Source organism: Lissotriton vulgaris, unplaced genomic scaffold (genome assembly GCF_964263255.1).
Source record: "Lissotriton vulgaris unplaced genomic scaffold, aLisVul1.2 SCAFFOLD_511, whole genome shotgun sequence".
NCBI classification, from domain to species: domain Eukaryota; kingdom Metazoa; phylum Chordata; class Amphibia; order Caudata; family Salamandridae; genus Lissotriton; species Lissotriton vulgaris.
Window position 1 is genome coordinate 271,037 of NW_028252725.1, and position 21,760 is coordinate 292,796.

The 21,760-nt window shown below is 39.1% G+C and overlaps 1 pseudogene; it reads right to left on the bottom strand.

Annotated features, from left to right (window-relative positions):
- The window catches only part of LOC147662057 (cathepsin B pseudogene), a 65,167-nt pseudogene extending 45,957 nt beyond the window's left edge, over positions 1–19,210 (bottom strand).
- Between the last annotated feature and the right edge of the window lie 2,550 nt (positions 19,211–21,760).

A 21,760-nucleotide genomic window follows, 5' to 3' on the forward strand; every position in this document is an offset into this window, starting at 1 on the left:
GTTGCCGTCAGCAAATGCTTACTTGATAAGTTTCAAAATTGCAAGTATTCAAACAATGGTTATCAGGCCGTGTTCAGCCCGTCTAGAAGCTTACTCCAGCTCCGGAATCGGTCTCCAAGTGCGGGATTTATATGGTTATAGTGTCCAGCACCTTCCCTGATTTTATACTTGGTGGAGTGGCAATAGTAAGTTATATGCGTTTAGTGTCCAGCACCTTCCCTGAGTTTATACTTGGTGGAGTGGGAATAGTAATTTATATGGGTAGAATATCTATCACCTTCCCTGAGTTTATACTTGGTGGAGTGGGAATAGTAATTTATATGGGTTTAGTGTCCAGCACCTTCCCTGAGTTTATACTTGGTGGAGTGGGAATAGTAATCTATATGGGTTGAATATCCATCCCCTTCCCTGAGCTTATACTTGGTGGAGTGGGAATAGTAATTTATATGGTTATAGTGTCCAGCACCTTCCCTGATTTTATACTTGGTGGAGTGGCAATAGTAAGTTATATGCGTTTAGTGTCCAGAACCTTCCCTGAGTTTATACTTGGTGGAGTGGGAATAGTAATTTATATGGGTAGAATATCTATCACCTTCCCTGAGTTTATACTTGGTGGAGTGGGAATAGTAATTTATATGGGTTTAGTGTCCAGCACCTTCCCTGAGTTTATACTTGGTGGAGTGGGAATAGTAATTTATATGGGTTGAATATCCATCCCCTTCCCTGAGCTTATACTTGGTGGAGTGGGAATAGTAATTTATATGGTTATAGTGTCCAGCACCTTCCCTGAGTTTATATTTGTTGGAGTGGGAATAGTAATTTTTATGGGTTTACTGTCTAGTACATCTTCTGAGTTTAGAATTGGTGAAGTGGGAATAGGAAAAGATTTTTGTTTGCTAGAATACTACAAGATTTATTTGTATAAAATATAAAAACTGTAGTTGTAATTCTAATTAATGTTAGTTTACTTATAAAATTGATACATAAATCATAATAATTATGAAAATAAAAAAATTCTAGCAAAATATTAAAACTATTATTTAATTATAATTTTTTTTAATAATAAAATATTAGACACACACAGGGCTAAATGGAACAATTGAAATACAGTTTATTGAAATGGAAAAATAAATGAGAAGTAGAGAAAATAATTTTATTAGTAAGATAAATTAAGAAGTAGATACTGTTTATTATCACAAAAAATATAGCAAGTCAATATATACATTTATAAAAAAAATATTCAATTGGATTTAAATAATGTTTATGTTTATTCACATTTATTTTAACTGTAATTTTTAATAACAAACATAATAACTTAGGGCCCCATTAGGATGGCGGGCGGGCTTTGCCCGCCGGCCATCCTATCGGAAATCGGGACCGCACGCACCATTGGGATGTGCCCGCCACAGTGGCGGGCACATCCTGTATTTATAGTATTGTGCTGGGTGGAGCTCTGTGCTCCGCCCGCCACAATACTAAAAATGCTTTGCATCATTTACATAATCAAAGCGGCATGCACCGCGCGGTGCCTGCCGCTTTGATTATGTAAATGCAGGGGGGGAACCACAGGTACCCCCCGTGTGCCATCCCCCTTTGGCCTTCACTCCGGGGGCCCACAGGGGGCCCCCAGAGTGAACACCACCTGCCTTACCATGGCGGCATTGCCGCTGCGGAAAGGCATTGCACTCGTGCCATTGTAATATGTAATAATTTTAATCACATACAAAATAGAAATATTTTAATAATAAACATGTTGAAAATAATTCTTATATTTGTTGTACATACATTTTTTCATCTTTTAAGGAAGAGAATATTGATAGATACATTTTTATAAAGTTTTTACAATAGTAACATTTTTGTGGGTTACAAAATGGAAATAGGTTAATTTAAAAATTAATAAAATTAATATTGAAAATATTAATATTAATAATTTTTACGTCGTTTAATAATGCAGTATATATTTAAATACATAGGTAATTGTCAAAATAACATTAACATCTTTATAAACATAATGTTTAACACAAAGATATATATATATGAGTAATTTTAACATTTAAATTAAATACAAAGTGTACATATAAATAATAATTTCCTGTTAACAGTTAGTTAAATAACAGTGCAAATAATTTTTTTTAAACAAAGGATATTTTTTAAGTATTTAAAAAAATAATAATCAGTAATAACATATAATGTAAGGCTATGTTTTTAATTTTAAAGTGTTGAAAAATAGGTATTAAATAGCCTTTTCACATATACAGGGACTATTTTTTTACCGCATAATGTTATTTTGGTTCATTTGGTGCCGGAACAGGTTGCGGTTGGATGCTGCTTCACGTTGGAGAGGGTAAGTTTGTTTTCATTATATTTTATAAGTTAATGAAGTTATTTTAAGTGTATATGTGGTGTGTTAAGGTTTAGTTAGATAGTATTATTGATGCTAGATTGTGTTTAATTGTTATTTAGAGTGTACGATATTTGGTTTTTACCGCATTTCAGTTGTTGGTGTGTGAGGCATGCTAATATGTTTAAATGTTTGTAATGGATATGTTTAGAGCATACATATGTGTTTTTATATCTGTATGGGTGTATTTGTGTGGGTGGGTATGTATATTTCTATTTTTTAGGTTATCATCGCGGTTTAATGTTTTGGAGGAGGTCGTTTTTTTTTTTATAAAGTTGTGTGACGAGTATTATATACTCTTATTTTTACACACATACTTTGTTTTTCGGGTTTTCCAGGAGCGTTTATTTTTTTAAATTACTATTTTCGGGTTTTGAAGGGTATATTGTGTGGATTACATTGGAGAGGAGTCGCCATGGATTTGCTTGTATTTTTACATTTTTTTGAGGCTTCCTTGGATTGTATGGATCTTTTTAAAGCTTTTGTATGGATTGTTTGAATTTGGATTACTTTTTAAGCAGCTACGGAAATGTAAGTATTTAAAGAAAATTATTTTGGGTGGTAAAACTGATTAAATTTGTTATATTGTTATGTTATATGTAACATTTGATAATTAAATTATCATAATACATTTAATATATGTTTTAATAATGTATTTGATAAATTAATTACAATTTGTTAGATATAACAAAGGTAGGAAATGTTATATTTAGAAGTGGATAATGTTGCATGTATATTTATATTATATTTTATAGAATAGTTTTAGCTATCATTGAGAGATATTCCAGTCCTTTGCTAGTTGGATAGACGGTAACTTGGCTTTGGAGTGTGTTATACATTTTTTTAGTTTCTTTGCTTAATTTAGGTCCAATCAGGGTCACTGATTGCTCCATTCGGAGCTCTTGGTAACTCTGCTCTTTTTGTAAGGATTGTAGTAATTTATGAAGGGTAGGTGTCCCTCTGCCTGTAGTTGATTGGAAGGCATTATGCCATCCTTCAACTGCATTGTTGGTTTTAGCTTCCTTGTTTAGTGTGCTAAGGTAGACATTCCACCTGGCTAGTTGATATTTCGGTTGCCTTCTATGGCCAGATTGGTGTAGCCTTCCTACCCATGTATCTTCAAAGTAGTCAAGCATAGGGCTTAGTCTTTCTTCATTTCTTTTATAGTAGGGGCTTTCTATTAATAAGTTATTGTGTTCTGCAACATCTGTCACAGGCACATAGGCTAGGGAAATTTGTTTTTTATTTGATAAGCAAAGGTGCTGTCTGTGGCGTATTGGACACTTAGGGCTCCATTACGATGTCGGGCGGATCGCCACCGCCATGGTGGCAGTGGCAATCCGCCTGACAGAAATACCCGCCCGCCACCCTTTTCCCCCCGCCACATTACAATGGCGGGGGGACCGCAATGGAGGGAAACACCGCCCGCCACTTTTCTGCCCCAGTCGCCTTGCGGCCGGGGCCGAAAAGGAATAATATGGTGGCGGTGTCTAATAGACACTGCCAGACATATTATGATGTGTGGTGTGCAGTGCCTTTCCGCGGCGGCATGCGGTCTTCACTCTGGGGGCCCCCTGCGGGCCCCCAGAGTGAAGTACAGGTGGGGGGTGCACATGGGGGTACCTGTGGTACCCCCCTTCAATGTCATTTGCAAAGCGGCAGGCACCGCGCGGTGCCTGCCGCTTTGCAAATGACAATGTTAAAGTGCATTTTCAGCATTGTGGCGGGCGGTGCAGAGAGCACCGCCCGCCACAATGCTGAAAATACAGGATGTGCCGCCACTGTGGCGGGCACATCCTAATGGCACCCCCGGGACCCCCGCCCTTATGGCGGGCGGTCCCGATTTACGATGGGATGACGGGCGGGCAAAGTCCGCCCGTCATCCTAATGGACCCCTTAATGTTGATTGTTGGAGGTGTCGCCATATACATTGATTGAAATGATAATAGCAACCTTGTATTGCTGTGTGTGGGTATGTTTTAAGGATGCTGTTTATCATTGCTATCTCAAAGTCAATGATTATTCTTTGTGGGAAATAGTCAATAGTATATTGTTTGACTTGGGTTAGTATTTCCAGATAGGTAGATTGCTGTTTGTTTGGTAGGAGGGCATAAAGGAAGGGAATATTTGCATTTTGGAAATGACCTTGGATTGTGTACATTTGGTAAAAAGGTTTAGGACATACTGAAAAAGTACCGTCCATCATCCACGTTTGGCATTGATTTAGTTTAGTCATGTTGTTTGCTGTGGCAAACAGAATAACTCTTTTATCTTTAGACTTGTTGTCATATATTATAAATGTTTTTTTACTGTGAGTTACTGAGAGTTCAGGGGGAATTTGCACTTCTTCGAAAGTTGTAGGTGTGGGGGGAGTAGTTGATGTAGCTCTTTTTTGACTAGCTATACTTCTTTTAAGGCATTCTATAGATGGTAGTTGGCTAGAAGTATGTTGCGGCAGTACACTTAAATGTTGTTTCAAAATAGCAGTTGTTAGTTGATCAGTACTAGTACTAGCTTCTTTGAGAGAATCAAGCATTTCACTAATCTCTATTTCAGTTACATTGGGTGGGTGATTATGTTCTTTAGTATAAGTAACAGTGGTCTCCTGAGTTATAGCCCTAGCATAACATTTGCTAGAATAGTACTTTGTGCACCTCCCAAAAACTCTGTTTCTCCTGAGTGTAAACATATCCCATATAACAAAGAAGCATTTTCCCTTTTTGAGAATAAACACATTTTGCTGCTTCAGTCATGCTTGCCTTTTGGTGCTAGGAGAAATTACAATTTACGTATTAGGAAAGTATATACATCATGTATGTTCTATTCTGAAAACACAATTTTGAACATTTATTATTTACCTATACATTTCTATGTTGATTTCAGGTGTTTCTTTTCTTCAAACTGTTCTTTTCAGGTGTTGCTATTCTTCAAACTGTTCTTTTCTGGGTATTTCTTTAGTACCTGTGGAGATTGAGAAAATGTGTTACAATCTTTTTAAAGCAGTTATGTTTCTTTGGTTGTGCTCTGCTAGCTACTTTGTAGTTTGTTACCTCTCTATTAAGGTTTTAAGTCATGTTTTAAATTATATACTTACTTTTTATATATTTTTTTAGAAGTGCAGATGTTGTGTAGGTCTTCTTTATTTTCTTTTCCTCTGTAGAAAATAGAGTAGAAATAAAAGATATGTTTTAGGTATTTGTTTTTTAAATACAGGTTTGAGCATTTAGAGTTAGGTGTTGGAGATATATAAAGGTGGTAGTACTTACTTTAGATAGGTTTAGCTGGTTTTCTGTTGAAGTCAATCAGTTTTATTTCAGCAATCCTTCAGAGTTTCCCCTTCCTTTTGTTTGGAGATTTTGACTGCAATTTTAGCTGGTTTTAATCTTGTTTTTATAGCATTAGTTTAATTGTCTCTGAAAGTTTATTGGTTGTTTAAATTGATAGCTTATTCCTATTTGTGCATTTACATTTTTTTAAATTTTATGCTAATTGGTTTCCTTATATGGGTGACGCCAATTACTATTTTTTTTATGTGTAAGGGACTTTTTTCTGTAGGTAATGCCTTTTTTTCCATTGAAAGTGCAAGAATCCTTATAATGTGTGGTACAAAATATTTTATAATTTGCAAAAGTTGTTTATGTGTTTTAAAATGTTTGTTTGATATAAATGTTTATTTGTATCACTTTGCAATATGTATTGTATGTTCTTTATATTTTAAAAAAGAGGTTATGGTTATTTGTGATGAATATAATAATGATATTTAATTACAAAGTGTATTATTTATGTTTTTTGTAAAGTCGATAATGTAGAAATTACGATATTTTTGCATTCTATATTTTTGTGGTCGATATTTTGGCTATGTTTGATGTTAAGATGTGAAAATCGATGTTTTTAAATGCGATAATATTGTTGGTCGATATAGTTGTAGTCGATATTTTTTTTTAACGATATTTTTGTGTTTTCTTGTTTAAGTATTGGGAGTCGATATTTTTGTAGTCGATAATTTGTCAACGATATTTTGTCTAGTCGTTATTCGGTCATACGAGGTTATGTCAGTGATTCGGGCCCCATACCTATCATTTAGCGTTAGCTGGTCTGCATCTCAGATAGCGCAGGACCAGTGCCCTCATTCCAGGGCCTTTCATCTGCTAGAAATCCACCTCCCTGTTTTCAAAATGGCAAGACTTGGCTTATACGATAAGAGTTGCCATGTTAGAAAACATCAGTTGGTTCTCTCTGTTATATCTACCTGTTAGGATGTCTTGTTGAATGACCACAGAGAAAAACAAGGAACAATGTTGTTCGACCTTGTACAGAATGTCCAGACTGAGTTCCAGGAAGAAGTACTGAATAACAAAAATATGCACAGTGTATTTCTAAAATGATATTGTGGCATAGAAATAAACGTGCTGTGTGTAACATGTGCAAAGCAACGGCGGTCTACAACATGTGCAAATAGGCTAACATAGGGGGTAACTACAGTGGGCTCTAAAGGGAACTCACAACACTATACACCACTTTAATCTACGCCGCTGTATTCTATATCAATGTACTCTACGACACTCTACTGTATGCCATTGACCTGTATGCCCCTCTCTACTTAATTCCATTTTACGCCACTACACTCTATACCAGTGCACTCTACTCTTCCAAGTGCACTGTACGCCACTGCACTCTACGCCACTGTACTGTACCCCACTTCACTCTACCCCACTTCACTCTGTGCCACTATACTCTATGTTATTCTACTCTACCCCACCCATTTCACTTTACCCCACTTCAATCTAGCCTACTTTGCTCTACGTCACTCTACTCTAAGCCAATCTCCATCTACGTCAGTTTCCTATACCCCACTTTCCTGCACCCCACTTCATTCTACCCCACTTCAGTCTATGCCACTCTATGCAACTCTACTCTACGCCCCTCTAATCCACTCTACTCTATGCCACTCCACACCTCTCTATTCCACTGCACTCTGTGCCACTGCACTATACGCCTCGTTACTCTAGTCTGTACCACTCTACTGTACGTTAGTGCACTGTGCGCCACTCTAGTCTACACCACTTTCAATTGTACGCCCCTGCACTGAATCCTACTGCACTCTGCACAACTCCACTCTGCTCCACTCTACTGTACGCCACTGCACTTAACACCACTGCACTAAAAGCCATTGCACTCTACTCTGCGCACACTGCACTGTACACCACTGCGCAGTACACCACTGTACTCTATGCCACTGTATTCAACAGCACTGTGCTCTAGTGTCCACCACTCTGTTCCACTGCACTCTATCCCAGTGCACTGTGCGTCACTCTACTCTCTTCTACAACACTATACACTACTACATTGTATGGTGCCCTACTGTACTCTGCCCCACTCTACTCTATGCCACTGCACTCTGTGTCACTCTATGCAACTCTACTCTGCACTACTCCAAGCCACTTTACTCCACCCCACTCTACTCCACTCTACTGTACTCTACTCTATGCCACTTCACATCACACTACGCCATGTCACTTCACTCTATGCCACTCAACAAGACGTTATCGAAAAAATAACACTGTACTATTCAAATTTAAAAAGAAATGATATATGAAAAAATTAATATCAAAATATACCCCATAATGGCATTAGAAACCAATTTTTCCAAATAAAAAAACATAGAAATTCAATGAAAAACAAAGGTTGAAGATAAGTTACAGTTAGGAAAAATCTATTTATTATTTCTATACAAAAACACATTAAACTAACAAATCTTAGAAATTAAAAAGTTACAGTTATAATGTGCACCCCGACCAAAACTTTCTATAACTTGCGCACCTTCAAACAGTGTTGTAAACACGATAGACAGACTAAATCAGGGACATCCAACCTTTTCTGCAATAGTAGCTACTTATGTTCAATGAAAGTCATCCTGAGCTACTAATATCTAGTGACCACATCAAATATGATTACATTAGTGATCACCCTATGCACGTTTAGGAGTAGTAAACATGTTTATGCATGAGGCAGGGTTGCAAACCGTATTTTAAAAAAGTATTTGCCAATTTGGAATGCTTTGCCATGCGTAAAACATAACAGCCATTGGTGCAGTGCTCCTGGCACCAACATAATATTGTCCCCAAAGCTACATGATTTATCAATCAAAATCAGATTTTGATGTATTTTAGAAATTAAGCCATGTTTCCGCTAACATTAACCTATGAGATCTAAAAATACACATATGTACTACTCAAGTACACTCTTTTCAATTTTGATATACATAAATTAATTGATCAAAGCAAAAGCTTTTGCTTTAGTAGGCCGGGATGCACACAGGAGAGATAGCTACTTAAAGTTTGCTGGAGAGCTACCGGTATCTAAGGTTCTACTAATTTGAGAAGCCTGGACTAAATCAACTGTAATTCGTGTCTTCACCATGCACTGCTTGTACACCTTCATATTACGTACAGCACATGACATGCAGTACATTAAATCATATCATTCATAACAACACTCATGCCATCCAAAATCACAATATTTATGAAGGGAGAGGGCCGAGTAATAGTTCATTTAGTCTGTCTATTGAGTTTGCAAAATTCTGCACAAAGATGCACGAGTTATAGAAAGATTTAGTCGGGGTAGAAATTATATATAACTTTGTTTGTGTCGCTTAAGTTGTTTTTGTAAAATATATGATATATATTTTTTCTACATAATAAACATTTTCCTAATTTGAAATATCTTCAAACTTCGTGTTTTTCATTGAATATACATATGATCTATAAACATCTGCCTACGGAACAGCAGCTAAATAAATAAGTAATTTTGGCACCAACCTGGGTCTGTGCTCCACGTTTCTTTCCTTGTGAGAGCGCAAGCAACCTGCTTGTGGGAGTGGAGTGGCGAAGATATATATATATATATATATATATATATATATATATATATATATATCCCATAAACTTCCAAGTTAGACGCGCACTCAGAGGTAAAGTGGTACACAGTGTCGCTTTATTTGCTGTTACGCGTTTCGGAAGCCAAAACTCCCTTGCTCACACAGCAAGCCATTAGCTTTCCACCAGTTACATACACACAGCGTGATGGCCATAGAAACAGGACTGTACACATTTCATTTTGGCTGACATCTTTGAGTGTACTTTTTTGTGATGTTCTTGTACACACATTGTCTCTTATTTACACAACCACTTATTTATGAAAGTGATTAAGTACATTTAATCATTACTTCTTATCTCACATTTCATTCGCCACAGTGGCTAATTGTGCAGTGACTGTTTCTAAACCCTTCTTCTTTCGCCTAGTGGCTTAATAAGGGTTCAATGTCTCTGGTTAAAGCTTTATCTTTAAAAACAAAGAAAAAAGTGCAAAAAAACGTGAACTATATGTGAAGAAATTTCTACTTAGTGAAGAAGTCTTCTACTCTATTTTCGTGAATCTTCTGGGTGACAGGCTCAATTCCTCGTGAAGTGCACGTGATCCCTAATATCTCATCTTGATTTCGCCTGTTAGAGTAAAACAAAAATTAAAATTACAATCTTATTCTCAATAAAACATATTTCCAGCTTAGATATTTAAACCAACATTCCTTCATTGTGACAAACATATATAAATTTGCATTTCATAGGTACAGGATTCTTATTTTAATTCTTCATGAATCATATAGATGAACTACCAATTCCTCATGGTCATTATGCCCATTCGGTTGTCTTGTTTCTAGTTCTAAAATCCATTTAGACTCTTTTTTCTCAACTGCATCTCTCTGTTACCCCCTCTTTGATTTTGTCTCACCTGTTCGATTGCAAAGTATGTTAGCAGATTGCAATTCGATCTGTGATGCTGCGCAAAGTGTCTAGCGACTGGGTATTGAGGGTCCTGATTTGTGATTGCCCTAAGATGTTGCATCACCCTATTTTTAGCCATTACTGTTGTGCTGCCCACATATCTTTTTTTACACGGACATTCAAGCACGTATACCACATGTGTGGTGCTGCACGTGAGGAATTGTGTTATCTTTCTTTTGGTCTTGCCATGAGGGAGATCGAAGTCTTTTCTCATAGGGCTAAACTTGCAGGCTTTACAATGCCCACATGGAGAGGCAGCAAGACAATTAAATAATGAAAACTATTACTGTAAAAGTAATGGTAGCATATACAAAAATAACATCCTAACCATGTGGTCTAACCTCAGTAAGTGGCAGGAGGAAGGTCTCCTGTCTTGGGAGGAGTTTACTTTCTTGAAAAAAGATTACCCCAAATTACCAATAATCTACTTTCTTCCCAAAATACACAAGAACCCACTTATACCACCAGGGAGACCCATAGTGTCATCTATAGGTAGTGTGTATGAAAATGTGTCAAAATATGTGGAATTCTTCCTCCAGGAACATGTGAAAGAGCTACCATCCTATGTGAAGGATACCCAAGACTTTCTGAAAAAGATTGACACCATAAATTGGAAAGCTGAGTACATATTAATAACTATGGATGTAAATTCATTATACACAATCATTGAACATGAACATGGTATAGAGGCATGCATGCATTATCTGAGAAAACGGAACATAATGTACCTAGAGCACACAAGGATGCTAAAGGAAATGATAAGAATATGTTTGGAAAATAATGTATTTATGTTTAATGGTGAACTGTACAAGCAAACAACTGGAACCTGCATGGGTACGAGCTTTGCGCCAAGTTTTGCGAATTTGTTCTTGGGTAAATGGGAAGAGGAGATAAAAAATGACCCCCAGTACAGACAGGCATTCGAAAAAGTCATAGTATGGCTTAGGTACATAGATGACCTTTTTGTAGTGTGGAGTGGGAATGATGCAGAGGCTGATGAATTTGTGAACCTTTTAAATACCAATGAGTACAACATAAAACTTACTCATCAAAAGAATAGACACAAGGTTGAATACTTAGACGTAGAAGTAAGAGCAGAAGGTGACCGTTTAAGAACAAAGTTGTACAGGAAGGAGACTGCAGGCAATAGTGTCCTCCATGCTCTTAGCAGCCACCCTGATACCTTAAAATGGAGCATTCCCTATGGGGAACTGCTAAGAGCAAGGAGAAATTGTTCTAGCACAGAGGAGTACAAACGAGAAAGCGGAGTAATGATACAGAGATTCAAAGAGAGGGGTTACCCCAAATGGGTTCTGGATAGAGCCCTGGCAAAGATGGAAAATGTGACAAGGGAAAGCACTTTAATAACAAAAGAGAGGGAAGCCCAAGAAAATGACACCACCAGGGTAATCCTAACATTTAACAGAGGGTCTCACAAAGTAAGAAAAATAATTGCAAAAAATTGGAACATCCTCAAAAGCGATCCCATCATTGGCCCTGATTTAAGCGCTAGACCAGCCATTACCTACAGGAAAAGTCATAGCCTGAGGGACATACTCACAAAGGGAGACATCACAAACTACAGGGATAGGAACCAACATAATCTGGCAGGTTTCTTTCCATGTGGGCATTGTAAAGCCTGCAAGTTTAGCCCTATGAGAAAAGACTTCGATCTCCCTCATGGCAAGACCAAAAGAAAGATAACACAATTCCTCACGTGCAGCACCACACATGTGGTATACGTGCTTGAATGTCCGTGTAAAAAAAGATATGTGGGCAGCACAACAGTAATGGCTAAAAATAGGGTGATGCAACATCTTAGGGCAATCACAAATCAGGACCCTCAATACCCAGTCGCTAGACACTTTGCGCAGCATCACAGATCGAATTGCAATCTGCTTACATACTTTGCAATCGAACAGGTGAGACAAAATCAAAGAGGGGGTAACAGAGAGATGCAGTTGAGGAAAAAAGAGTCTAAATGGATTTTAGAACTAGAAACAAGACAACCGAATGGGCATAATGACCATGAGGAATTGGTAGTTCATCTATATGATTCATGAAGAATTAAAATAAGAATCCTGTACCTATGAAATGCAAATTTATATATGTTTGTCACAATGAAGGAATGTTGGTTTAAATATCTAAGCTGGAAATATGTTTTATTGAGAATAAGATTGTAATTTTAATTTTTGTTTTACTCTAACAGGCGAAATCAAGATGAGATATTAGGGATCACGTGCACTTCACGAGGAATTGAGCCTGTCACCCAGAAGATTCACGAAAATAGAGTAGAAGACTTCTTCACTAAGTAGAAATTTCTTCACATATAGTTCACGTTTTTTTGCACTTTTTTCTTTGTTTTTAAAGATAAAGCTTTAACCAGAGACATTGAACCCTTATTAAGCCACTAGGCGAAAGAAGAAGGGTTTAGAAACAGTCACTGCACAATTAGCCACTGTGGCGAATGAAATGTGAGATAAGAAGTAATGATTAAATGTACTTAATCACTTTCATAAATAAGTGGTTGTGTAAATAAGAGACAATGTGTGTACAAGAACATCACAAAAAAGTACACTCAAAGATGTCAGCCAAAATGAAATGTGTACAGTCCTGTTTCTATGGCCATCACGCTGTGTGTATGTAACTGGTGGAAAGCTAATGGCTTGCTGTGTGAGCAAGGGAGTTTTGGCTTCCGAAACGCGTAACAGCAAATAAAGCGACACTGTGTACCACTTTACCTCTGAGTGCGCGTCTAACTTGGAAGTTTATGGGAAATAATTGACTGGCGGGGCTCTGCCAGCCGTGAACGCGCCACCGGACTGTGGGAGGTTCCACCGCGAAAGAGCCGTGGGAAGCAAGTATATATATATATATATATATATATATATATATATATATATATATATATATATATATATATATTGCGCTCCTTGTTGCATCAAAAGACGGGGCACTTTGCAGGCGGGTATATATATATATATATATCCAATTACCACTCCGGTGCTTGAACCCACCAAACAGAGAGACAGACTCTTAGCTGATTTCAATCACTGCCGGCTACAGTGACCTTTATTTAATCCAAAAAAGTGCAAGTCATGCGGACAGATGACGCGTTTCGACCAACAAGGTTGCCTTGCTCACATACCTGCGTTGCTTGATTGTCAAGTTTAAATACACAAAGTGACTTAATCACGTGACTGTAAAAGAACTACCACATAGATGGACACGGAAAAAATACTGCTTTAGTACAAAGACTACCAGTGAAGGACTCTCGTGTCTAGACAAGGGCTATGTACATCTGATACTGTTTGCATTCGGTTCGTGAAATTAGATTCTGATGAAATATAACGGGGCAACACAACACAAAATGACACATTTAAAAGTCGTCATTTAAGAAAAATCAACAATGTTACTGGAAGGATAAAAAGCTAGCAGAATATATATGTATATAAGGAAATATACATTTCGACAAATATAGTTGCCATAGAACAGTGCTGAGATGCAACTGCTCAATCTTGATTTACGTTTTGTATAGTATATATAGAAGTACTGAAAAATATATACATATATACAAATCCAAAATGTTGTACGTAATGTGTGTATCTAATGAGCCATTTAATAGCTCACATTGTTCAATTTGATGTCCTATGGATACATCGTATTTTATGTTATCCAATTCACAAATTGACTGCACAAATGCGCAAATACTACATAGGTATAATTACATATGGACATGCATATAATGATTATATGTACAAAATGGAAAGGAGAAAACAAATGAATCCTTACCCAAATGCTAGAACCCCTGTTAAATGATTATGGCAAAAATTCATTATCTAAAAAATAGACATAGATTCTCTTATCGCTCCTCCCTGGAAACAATGCTTTCAGTGCCTCATTCAGGCTCTTGTTGCAAACAAAAAAAACCATATACAAATAAAGTGTTTCCCCCTTGGGACCTTGATGTTATAAAAGACTGGTCCTTCATACCTGTTGTTAATCGTGTTATGTGGTAAAAACTAAGAGTGTGCTAAAAAAGTGACTAGTGCTCTAAAAGAAAGATATATATAGAAGCAATAACTACATGCGACAACTATAAGAAAAGGAAAAAGCTGAGATGTTAAGCGAATTGTTCGGCAATACTAAGCAAAAAACCCTCCACACAGATGGTAATAGGATGGGGGCAAGGACCAAATATAGAGTGAAATACCCGCATGGCAAAGTCCAAAAGGAAATATCTCAATGGACAAAAACAGGCAGAAATATGGACCATAACTATTGAAAGAATACTACAGCAAATGCAAAAAGTGGCAGACAACAAAGGCGTTGTAGTGTGTCGGTGGAATGCCATGGTGTTGCAATGAAGGGTTAGTTACAGATAGTGATGTAAATCTTTGCAGATGTTCAACCCCTTCGGAGCCTTAGTGTTGAGCTCAATTATATACTTCGTCTCTAGCTGTCTAAGCTGTTTCTCTCGATTTCCTCCTCTTTTGCTGAGAGGGACACTATCGATGACAAAGTATTTGAGCACATTAAGGTTATTCTCATGCCCCATTTTGACGTGACGGGCAACTGGATACGTGGGATCGGAATTCACAGTTGCCCGAAGATGTAAGATTCGCTGATACGCCGGGAGCTTTGTGCTACCTACGTAGCATAACCCGCACACACATTGCAAAATGTAAACTACATGGTCTGTGCGGCACGAATAATACCCCTTCAAATGAACGGGGGCATCTGTGAAAGTAGTCATATAGGTTTTGACATTCATGCCGAATTTACACGCACGACATGTGCTGCATTTGTGAAAGCCTTTGCTAGAAGATAACCATCCTGTTTTCAGGTCAAGTTCAGGACTGGTTTTAACAAGATCGCTGCGCATAGAGCGTGCTTTTCTATACGTAAAGTTAGGCTTGATGGGTAAAACCTGAGACAAGGTGGTGTCAGTTAGTACTATAGGCCACTGGGCATTGATAATGCCCTTGATCTTATTGGCCTGCCTACTGTACCTAGAGAAAAACCTGCAAGTGACCACGTCACTACGGGTATGGCTTTCAATCTGGCTAGGAGTGGAATGCGATTGTGTCGCTGGCATAGCTGATATAGAATGAGTTTGCAGCAAAGCTAGTCTGTCGTGTGTGTTGGCTTTTTTCAGGGCTGCATCAAGCAATTTAGATCTATAGCCTCTTTGGAGAAACCTGTTTCTCGCTGCCTCCTGTACTGCATTCAATGACTCAGAGGTACTACATGCTCTGTGTATCCTCAAAAACTTACCATATGGTAAACTGGTAATGGTGTGCTGAGAATGAAAACTTGTGGCGTGTAAAAGTGCGTTACCTGCCGTTGGCTTCCGAAACAACCGTGTTTCTAACCTACCGTTTTCAATATACACAGTAATGTCAAGGAAATTGACTGTACTCTGATCAATGTGTGCTGTAAATTGTAGATTTAGTTGGTTGTTGTTGATGGCATTGACAAATTCTAAGGCCTGATTTCTAGTGCCTTTCCAAACGACAAAAATGTTGTCTATGTACCTCCAGATATGGACTAAATGTGTGTCAACCAGTGTTTTATGTTCCACCATGAGTACATGCTTCTCCCACCAGCCAACGTGCAAGCACACATAGCTGGGGGAGAAGCATGCACCCATGGCCACGCCCTGTTCTTGCTTAAAAATCTTGACGTCGAACATAAACAGATTATTAAACAGACACCAGTGTATCATGCTGAGTAGCATGATGTTATGACGATACATCAAAATACATCTGTTTTTTAGAAAATTATGTACAGCATTAAGTCCATTTACATGTCTTATACTAGTGTAAAGGGAGGTAATGTCTAGAATCATAAGCAAGTACTTACTAGACCACTGTATGTCGCTGAGATTCCTAAGGAAGTCTTTAGTGTCTCTTAGATAGGTAGGCAATGCGATCACATGTTCCTGTAAATAGTGGTCGACGTATCTAGAAGTGTTTTCAAAGACACTGTTCATCGCTGAAATTATTGGACATCCTGGAACCGGGGTCACAAGCTTGTGGACCTTTGGGATCAAGTAGAAAGTTGGTAAGATCGGGAATTCTTTGTAGAGAAAGCTGAATTCTTCTTTGGTGATTAAGCCTTCTCTCTTCCAAACATTAAGTTGTTCTTTATAGTCTTTGCTGACTTTTTTTACTGCTGCCCCATTTGAAAGTTCATAGCATTCAGTAATATTCAGGTGTCTATATGCTTCTTGTTTGTATTCCGCTTTATCCCACAATACTATATTGGACCATAGAGTCCTTGCGTCTAGAGCGTCTTAAAAAGTGCTTATGTGCATTAACCCCTCTTTGCTTTTCATTACAATGCGTTACTAGACTGCTATCATTCATATTCAATCAGTGGTAACATTTGCTAACCATTTTGAAGTGTAATTGTAAAGTACATACAATTCATTTTGATATATTTCTCCTTATGGCACTAAAGAGTTCGCATAAAGTGCAGGTGCATATATTTTCCAATAATTATAAGAAAATGTTTCATTAATTGATGAAATATTATCAAAACAGATGACCATTAAATTCATTATAAATATAATGTAAAGTCTTAAATGTAGAAATACAATAGAATTATAAGAATTATTTGTTCTTCAAATATAATTCATAATTGAATACTATATTAAAATGGTAAGTTTGATTGGTGAAGTATCGATAAGAGAGATTTCTGTTATATTTTGTTACATATATCAATCGCATTTCTAATAAATGGTGAAGTATATAACAATTGATTTCTTCACCATTCCACTACTATATTTCTAAAAAAGTATTATCTGAATTTCTTTTTCCAAATTCCATAAACGCTTCTGTATTGTTTGTTATAACCATCAATTCTTATACATATATATGTGTATATATATATATATATATATATATATATATATATATATATATATATATATATATATATATATATATATATATATATACAGAAAGTGCTAGTGTGATAGTGCAGACATGATTTAAAACTGACACCCTGCTATAGAAATTTATGAATCCTACATCATCCTGTTTTCATGTTTCTTACACACTTAGATTTTCTTGTCTTATTAAAACAAATGTGAAAGAGCAGTTAATAATGTAGTGACAGATAAAAGTTCACTTTCTTAGACTGATTTAACTCCTATAGGTGTATGTGCAATTCTGCATCCAAATTATGTTCAGATGGATTTTCTGTTCCAATTTCTAAAATTAAACAAGATTCTGTCCGTCTTAGAGTTAACATTCTGTCACCTCCCTGTTCCTTTGCTCCCACGTGTTTTATTCCAAAGTACTTCAGTTGTTGGCTGTCACTTGTGTGAATGTCAAAGAAATTTTTAGTGATGGGATAGGAAACGTCTTACTTTTTATATAGCGCGCAGATGTTGGAGAATTCGTAATTTCTGCTTTTTTATGGTGCTTCCTACGTTTTATTTCCCATTCCAACATGTACACTACATACTTTGACTCACAAGTAATGTGTTCTTTAGTTTGCTCAATCTTTCCATTTCGCAGTTTACTTGTTAATGAATTTTGACCATGCTCACATGCTCAACATTTTAAATATTTCCAGAAGTCTGGTGTATTTAGCCAAGATGATGTTGTTGATTGTTTTATATCAAGATAACATTGTGTAAGACTTCTCCAAGGGAGGATTTTCCAGTTTCTTTGTATGATTTCTTTTAGCTCTTATTTTTGTTATTGAAATCTATAATCAACAGTATTTTTTTATTTCCATTGTCTTTCTCATTAGTTTTTGTTTGAGGGGTTAAAAGTTAATTACTTTTTTTTTTTTTTTTTTTTAGAGTTTTCTATAGCGCGAACTTGAACCGATAAGGTTATCAGAGCGCTTTACATAGCACCAGTTCCGTTACATGTTGTCACAGCAGTTTACATAGAATCAGTTACGTTGCACATTTCAGGATCTTGAACCGATTAGGTTATCAGAGCGCTTTACATAAGACAGCATTCGATGTCCAGTGCCCTCCTCCGCCGTGTAGCGGGGGACCTCATCCAGCCCTCCGAAAGTCGTCGAGCTGCCGGGACTAGGCTCCTGGAATTTCAGCTGATTTAGGATTACACGCGTTACAAAAAGGTGCAAATAGAAAAGAAAAAAATTGCAAATGTACAAGAGATAGAATCACACGAGGAGGAGATACAAATGGATATACTCTAGGCCTATACTGGTCAGAGGCAATAAGAGAGACAGTAGGAAAGTCAAAAGGACAGTGAGAGATCACTAAAATGGCGGAAGAAAAAGTTAGTAGAAGAGGCACGTCATATAGAGATAATGGCGGGGAGCGCGAAGGTCCGAGTCCGAAGGTTAAGAAAGAGGGTTGGCATAGCCAGCAGGTCCAGGGGGGGACAGGCAGTCCGCAGCAAAGTCGCAGCCTCATCGTTCAAGAGGAGCTGGGCAGGGGAGTTCAATCCGGAGACCAGAGGAGGGTCAGGGGAGAAAGACCCCCGGTGCCCAGGCAGAGATGGAAGGCAGCAAAGTTTGAAGCAAAGGTTTCCCCTGGCATGCGTTCGTGTCCCTGGAGCCTGTGTCCGCCGGTGATCGGAAGCGTGTCCCCAAGGGCGCCATCTTGGAGTCAGGCACCGTTTGCGCGAAGCAGCGTGGTCAGTGAGGGGGGGTGGGGGGGGGGCACATTTCTGACCTCGGGCCCAGGCCCGTCTGTTGCGAAGAATGGATGCATGCCCCCCGGAGCAGGTAGGTGAGGATAGTCTCGAGGCAGCGCCGTCGTTAGCAGAGGGCGCCGCCGTCAATCACCGGCCCCTTTCGGGTGTAACCGCAGAGTCTCGGCGGGTGGCGGGGGGGGGGGGGTTTGGCGCGGTAGGAGCCCTACATACCGCTCGGGTGACCAGCTCCCGTCAGACTCTCCCCCGGCAGGACGCAACAGGCTCCGCTCCTCGTCGTTGTTGTTAAGCCCGGGCTGGTAATGGGCGGCCGCCATGTTGGGTCCAGGCAGGGATCGGGAGCAATCCACCAACGCCGCTCCACGGGCACCAGCAGCGATCGGGACAGCCCTGCAGGTGCCCCACACCTCCCGCTTCAGTCAGGAAGCGTGCGCGTCGCGGAGGGCTGCCTAAGGCCGCTTGGTTCCAGGCCGGAGCAGCGCGTGGGCCGGGAGCCGAGACGGTCCACGTCCGTCCACCTCGGCTCCTCCCTCAATTACTTCCAATGAATAGCCTCTTTCAAGAAATCGATTGCTCATTTCTTCCAATTGTTGCTCAGTATCGGATATATCTGAGCAATTTCTTTTTGCTCAGAGCATTTCTCCGTATGGTATACTCTACTTTAAGGTTTTTGGGTGTCCCACTGTTTGCATGGAGGATACTATTGCACAAAAGTGGCTTTCGATGTTTTTTTTTGCAGAGGTTTTGGTTCTATATAAAAACCTCCACATCTAGGAAGATGACACTTTGTTTGCTGATCGAAGATGTAAAGGACAAGTTATATTTGTTGTTATTCAATGAGTGTATGAAGTTCTCACGGGCACTTTGATTTCCTTCCCATATAACGAAAAGATCATCAATGAATCTTGTCCAAAATGTGATGTTCAGATTCTCTTTTTTCTTCATGATTTCAGTTTTCCATAGTGCCATTAGAAGATTAGCATAAGTGGGCGCAAAAGATGTACCCATTGCAGTCCCCTGTTTTTGTCGAAGATGGTCTCCTTTGAAAAGAAATATGTTATGGGTTAGGCAGTATGTCAACATTTCTATTAGCATTGCTAAATGTTCCATGAAGCGGATTGACCTTGTGTAAGTAAGTGGCTCTGTATATACTGCACCAAAGTAAGGTACAGTGTGTACAGAGTCCAGGAGTCCCCAAAGGTTTGGCAGAGGTTTATGTTAGATATAATCTTACTCTCTAAAGTGGTAGCTTAGTCAAGCAGTAAGGCAGTATTCAGAGGACAATGTAAAGCATTTGTTGTATACACTCAGTCAGCAAATGGTCTCACACACTCAAGAGCTGAACTCTAGGCCAATTGTTTTGTATATAAAATTATTGTTGCTTTATTTTAGAACCACAAATAGGTGTAAAAATACTTTCTCAGAATGAGTTGCTACAGTTGAATACTTTCAATGAGCAATAGACTTTTAAATGCAATAGATACAGTTGTTGCAATATGCATTGAGCTCAACGGGGATTTTAAGTAAAATGCAGTAACAGTAACTTTACATAGGTTTTTCATACTCAGGGCTGAATCCTGGATTCAGCCGTGGTGCATCTCCTGTAAACAGTTGGAAGAAATCGTTTTTGTTTCACAGGCGATTTTTAAGGAATGTTTGTATGTTTCAAAAATCGACACTTAGAAGAATTTCTGACAAAAACCAGCCAATGTTATCCTATGGAGGAAAATCAAGTTATCGGAAAATCACAGTTGTAGTTACTTTTCAGGGTCAGTGCTGGGTACAAACATCCAGCACTGGTATCTCTCCTGGTAACAAGTGAGTAATTTCGTTTTTGTCGATTGGTTGATTTTTAGTGAATATTTCAAAGTTTCCTAACTCGACACTTAGAAGAATTTCCAAGTGAAAACCAGTCAATGTTACCCTATGCTGAAAATGTGAGTTACCATTTTGCAGGTAAGTACTCGGCTGGCAGAGTGAAGGTTCTGGGGTTAGACTCAGGGGTCTCCCAGGTTAAGGTTGGTGTAGTAGTTACACCCTCAGCGGCACAGGGGCAGCCGGGTGCAGAGAGAGTAGGCCCAATGTTAGCCTATGGGGGGTAAGGGGCCTGTGGTTGGTGGCTGCTTGCAGGCAAGCCACGGGGCTGTGGGATCGAACCTCCTGGTCACTTACTCAGAGCAAGTGGGGAAGTAGATCAGAACAGTTAGTGCACCTCCAGTTTCACTGGGGCAGCTGGGTGCAGGGTGCATTTGGGCCATCGGATGCCCAATGGATTTCAATGGGAAAGCTGCAAGACGAACAAAGGCTGCAAGCTCGGGGATGGAGATTCTTCAGATGCGACCACCACTTCGAGGGGTAAATTGGGAAGCTGTAGGTTGGGTAGACACCCAGGAGTTGGGCACAGGGGGCCGTGGGGTGCCGGTTGCAGGGTTGTCTTTAGACGTTGGCAAATCTTACCCTCTGCTGATCGCGGTTGGAGGGGTCCCTAGTGTTGAGGCTGCAGGTGTCGTCAGGAGCGTCGAGGGGAGTCCTTGGGTGCTGGATTCTTGGTCACAGTTGCCGGGGGGACGTCCTCATGGTCTTTTTTTACTCAGGCACGGGCTGGTCTCGGCGGGTGCATGAGTGTGCTTGATTTGCGGTTCCTGGCTGGCACCAGGATGGACCTGTCTTTTGGACCTCAGATAGGCCGTGTGGTGGGGGTTTGCTTCAGCGTTCTAAAAAGCCTGCGGAAGGTATTAGATCTTCTCCCCACGTCAGCCCGCAAGACGCTGGTGCATGCCCTCGTCACATCGCGCCTGGACTATGGCAATCTGCTTTATCTGGGAGCCACCAGTAAGGCGATCAACCGCCTCCAGGTGCTGCAGAAT